Source organism: Rosa rugosa, chromosome 1 (assembly GCF_958449725.1).
Source record: "Rosa rugosa chromosome 1, drRosRugo1.1, whole genome shotgun sequence".
NCBI lineage: Eukaryota > Viridiplantae > Streptophyta > Magnoliopsida > Rosales > Rosaceae > Rosa > Rosa rugosa.
The window spans coordinates 35,647,219-35,652,388 of record NC_084820.1 but is presented as its reverse complement, the minus strand read 5'-3'; the positions used below and the strand labels follow the sequence as shown (position 1 = coordinate 35,652,388).

Below are 5,170 nucleotides of genomic sequence, written 5' to 3'. Positions count from 1 at the left end.
GCCAATAAGATTTTCGCAAGGTGATTTAAGTGAAGAAATCGATTTTGGAAATTGTTTTGGTGTCGAGACCACCTACTGGGCCGACAATTTAAGTTTGGGCCAAAGTCCTTTCATTTGGGCCTAGAAGGTACTAAAGTTCATTGCAGCAAAAAGATCGCCGAAGCAAATTTGAAAGGAGAACATTTTAACTTTGTACTTTTTCTTGTTATTTTAATTTGTCGCATAACGTATGAAATTACGTATTCGTAAGGTACGAATGTATTGGAGATTAGATTAAGATTTTGAGGCCATTAAAAGGATTAAGAAAATAGAGAAAATCCAATTTGGGTCTAGAAAAGTATTTTTAAAGTATTGAGGCTTAGGACAAGCCCAAAAAATTTTCCCGAAAGGATTCGGTGAAGTGTCGGAGAAATAAGGATGTTTGGAGATGTAATTTTCGGATTGGGCTTGAGGAAATTAAGAGAAAAAGAAAGTTGGAGCAACCCAAGCCCACTTGGCCCAAAAGGAGGGGCAGATTCGACTTTTCACAATTAAATTTGGGAGAGATATTTAAGGAACACATCCCTCTCAAACCCTAGCCACTTCCCTCATTTTCCTTCAGCTCTCTCTCTCTCTAGCCGAGACTCTCTCTCTCATCCTCCTTGCCGGAAATCGCCGCCGCCGTACCACCGCCGCACCGCCGCCGGCCGCCGCCGTCGCCGGAACTCCTCTCCTCACCAAAATTTCCAGATTTTCTCCTCTTCCTTCCCTCTTTCCATTTCTCCAACCAAAATCAAGAAATTTGGCCATCCAACCCTCCAAAAACCCTAGAACCCGAAGCTAATTTGGGGGTTTTTGTGATTTCTTCTTTCCAAGCTTAAATCAAGGTAATATCCCTCCTAATCTAGCCTCTATTCATCCGATCTACATCTATTTCTTCCAAAATCCGAGTTTTTGATTTGGGTTTGTGATTTTGTTTGCATGAACCCGATTTCTCCTTGAACCATGAAGCTAGGCTACGGGTTTGACAAGGATTTTTGGTAAGGATCTATCCATGCAACCTTGTTTTCGAGTTTTTTGGTTGAGATGTTGATGTTGGACGGATTTGTAGGTGAAGAAGGCCAAGGAGAAGGAATAGGACGTGATTTTTGAAGAGGAAATGGTAAGGAATGGGTTTTGGACAAACCCTAGAATTTTTGGAATTTATTTGGTTGATTTTGATTTTGTTGAGATATTGTTGTTGTTGGGAAAATTGTGAAAATTAGATATTTGAAGAGAGTTTAATTAGTAGGATTTTATTGGTCTAATTTTCAAAGGATTGGAAATTGGTGTTGAAGATTTTGGTGATTATTGTTGTATAGTTTTGGCCAAAAGAAAAAGAAAAGGAAGAAGAAAAGAAATGTGTTTGTTTTTGGAAGAAAAAGAAAATGAAGAAAATGGTAAAAGTTTGATTAAATGAGTTTTACCTTGGTAAATTGGTAAAAAAAAAGTGAAGAAGGTGAAAGTAAAGGTAAATTCGGTAAAAAGGAGGTAAAAGGTAAAAGAGTATGTGTGGAGGTGAAATTCATGGTAAAAGTGAAAAGGTGAAAAAGGAGAAGTAAATTGGTAAAAGTGAAAGTAAAACCTTATTTATAATTATTTACTTATTTATTTTTAATAAATAAGGATAATGGTAAATAAAGGAATATTTGGTCAAAAGTCAGAAGTCAAAGTCAAAGGTCAAAAGTCAACTCCGAGAGTTGACCATAGTTGACCGACCTCGTAAAACGTGAGTAATCGACTCGACTTTGGTCGCTCGGATTGACGATAGTTTAGCGGAGCGATAAGGACGCTTTCCTTTTTAAGAAAGAAGTGAGTTTCCCAAATTGGTAAAAGTCGGAATAAATAATTAATGGCCTCATTGAAATAAAAAGGAACAGTAGACAGTATATTTAACCCGAACTATACTATTGGTTGGGGTATGATCACCATATCCCAAATGGGCTTACTATTCTAAGAGAGTTGTTCGGGAATGGTTTTTGATAATTATCGATCTTGGTTATTTGGTGAATTTTAAAGTGAGTTATGAATTAATTACTTATCGGATATAATTTTATTATAAAGGACCTGAGCGGGTGCACTTGGATTTGGATAAAGGATCAAAAGTCGGGAACGAACCCGAATGTGGGCAAGCACTCCATTTCCAGGTAGGGTGAGCTGTCCCTTCCTTGTTAGAGGCTTTTCAGTATATGTGGAATGCTATACTATGATAGTATGTTGCCTGCAAGAATGTTTTTGGTTGTTCATTAGTCGATGCCTCGTGATACATGTGTTTTCAGAACTGATAATTGCAAATTGTGAAAACCGAGGCTAGACTTGCATGTTGAGATACTGTACCCTTGTATGTGTGTACTTGTGACCTGAAAGTGAATGGGACCTAGACGCGTAGATTCCTAGGGATCCCACGGTGTTGATAACCGTGAACCTCCGGAGGGGGCTGTGCTCCTATGTTTGTCGAGGAAAGATAAGTATAGACAGTGAACCAGTCATAGGAGACTCAGAGCCAGGAAATGGACACTTTCGCTACTTGTAGTCATACGGACTACAGAGTAGTTGGCCGGTTCTCGTACTCAGGACGAACCAGGTCGGTCACTGATTTATCTTATTTTAGCCGGCAGGTAAGTATCTCGGAGCTCCAAATTGTGTGAAGCATACTGCATATGCTTTATAAAAGAAACAAATGTTTGTGGTTGCCACTTTTCTTAAAGCATTTTTCAATAAACGTGCACAATATTATGTAGTAAATATTTTCAAGTATATTATTTTTCAAACTTAGCATGGTTGGGTTGGCCCCTACTGGGCATGCGAGGACGAAAGCTCACCCCTACTATAGTGTGCAGGTTTCGAGCATGTGGTCGGGAAGCGTACAGGGGAGGCACATGGCACGGCTTGGCGCATTTCTCTTTAGTTTTATCAAAAGAAGGTTTTGGTCCTTAATCGGATTTTGTAGTAGCTTGTTTATTTACTTTTTATTTATTTCCTACTCGTTTACGAAAATTCCGGGAGACCCGTAACCCTGGGGCGCGTCTCCCTTACTTGTCGTTACTTAGAGATCAGTTTTATTTTCCAAATTGGGCTCCGATCGCAAGCCCAAAACTCTTAGCCCATTTCGAATTCCGCTTTTGAAAATGTGTTGTTAGGTTGCTAGAATGATTTGTCCAAAAAAGTATTTTGTAAACCAACAACCTAAACTCAAAAGGCCTTGCGGTTTCGGGTTGATGAGCTATCGAGATGCCATTCGTGACATGTCGATTCCTCATTGGCTCGGAGTCGCGGCGCTGTGGGACCCCCTCTCGGGTCACCACATTGGGCCTCGTTGCTTCATCTTCAAGCCTTCTCATTTTCCAACGCAAAACACATTGTTTTTCATTTCTTTTTCATAGTTGCGTTGGAAACTTGCTAGGGAAGCCTTCCTCCATTTCGTAGGATTTCCTGGTTGGACTAGGAAAGCTTATTTCTTCATTTCTGCTCAAATGTATGGGCCGTTTTCTCTCATATTCGTTCATCTTGATGTTCGCAGGCTCCTCTTTCCATTCGTGCGTTCATTTCCACTTTTTAGCTCGGAGGTCCTGAAAATAGAAACTGTATTAAAAATAGAAACTTTCTAAAAATGAAAAATAGAAACTTACTAAAAATGAAAAATAGAAACTTTCCTAAACTGAAAAATGGAAACTTGCCAGAAATGAGAAATGAAAACTACAAAATGGAAACTTTCTAAAATAAGGAACTTTCCCAATCAAAGAATGGAAACTTTCCAAAACAGGGATTTTTCCAAGGAAATGGTGCAGAAAACATAGGGAAATGCAGTTAAAACGTCGCATTAAAATGCTCCTATCATTTATGTGATACGCTCAAAGCAAGCGCATAATTTAACCCTGAAATGTCATTAGTAGCATAGAATAAATAGGGATCGTTCTATTCCGGGGATTGAGGGTACACCTGTCATTGTCAAACAATTAAACAATTAAAATTAAAACAAAGTACAATATTTACACATATGCACATTATTTACGAATTAAAAGGGGGTTTTTGATTTTGGTTTTTCTGAAAATAAAACTAAGTTAATAAAACAATTAAAATGCAAAAACATAAAATTATAAATGGAATGCAAGAACAAAGATCAAAATCGAAACATATGATTAAAATTAATTCAAGTTCATCATTGTTCATCATAGTCATGCAAGAGGAATTGATCATGTGAAACGTTCAAAGCAAACAATTTCCCATATTTTACTTTCAACGCTAATTAATCTAAGTGAAAGCACATAGACTAATCCTATCAAACATGCATTCAAGCCCTAGAAAGCTAGTCAATCATACATGTCTAACGCATTAAGCATCTAGAAAGGCTATCAATTCAAATGTGCAACTTAGTATGAAAAAGTCCACCTAATTGCAATCTTCTTTGATTAAATTCGGTTTTTGTACAAAACCTTTACTACTTATTGATTCAAGAACACAAAACCAAAAAGTTGATTCATGTTCTTAAATTCGTAGCACCAATTATATAAAAACCCTAGGTGTTTGCAACCACATAAGATTAAAATACAAAAGTTATCTATCATGCAAATTTAATCAAACACTCACACATAAGCAACCATAAATCGCAAAACATGAATCTGAAAATTAACAATTAATCATAGAATTTCAGAATTCGAAAATTGTTCAAACACATGTGTCAACTAGGGCATAACCAACGAAAATTACAAAGCAAAGGTTACAAGGAGAATCGGATTACACCAAGAGATGGAGATGGGATGAATGGTCTCTTGAATTTCGAAAGCAATCTTCAAGGATGGTGATGGATGATGTGCACGGCTTGTCCTCTTCTTCCTTGGCCTTGCTTGAACTTCGTGGTTGCCCTAGAGGATGGAGAAGAACACGGCTAAGCTAGAGAGAGTTTTCTGATTTTTTTCTAAAGTTGTAAAACACAATGGAAGGGAACCCTTGACGTTGAGAGAAGAGAGGAATATATAGGGGACGGCTTCTTGGTCTCCAAGGCCGTGTAAAACCCTAGAGAAACTCACGGCAATTGCTTGCACTTCCACATAATTTCCTCCAATGACTTCTTGCCACATAAGCCCTATGAGGTGTCTCAACCAATCACATAATTTCCTAGAATATTTCCCTTGATTTTCTTGCCGAAATTCTT

General features: G+C 37.9%; 1 long non-coding RNA gene across 2 annotated transcripts; it reads left to right on the top strand.

Moving 5' to 3' along the window:
- Nucleotides 1-582: 582 nt before the first annotated feature.
- LOC133736136 (uncharacterized) lies at nt 583-3,147 on the top strand. 2 transcript variants are annotated; one of them, XR_009859436.1, is made up of 5 exons: nt 583-866; nt 995-1,019; nt 1,091-1,141; nt 2,083-2,165; nt 2,852-3,147. It is a non-coding gene; the product is annotated as an uncharacterized LOC133736136 (long non-coding RNA). The 2 variants fall into 2 exon arrangements; XR_009859433.1 differs by lacking the exons at nt 2,083-2,165; nt 2,852-3,147 and having other exon boundaries at nt 1,091-1,272.
- The last annotated feature ends 2,023 nt before the right edge of the window (nt 3,148-5,170 follow it).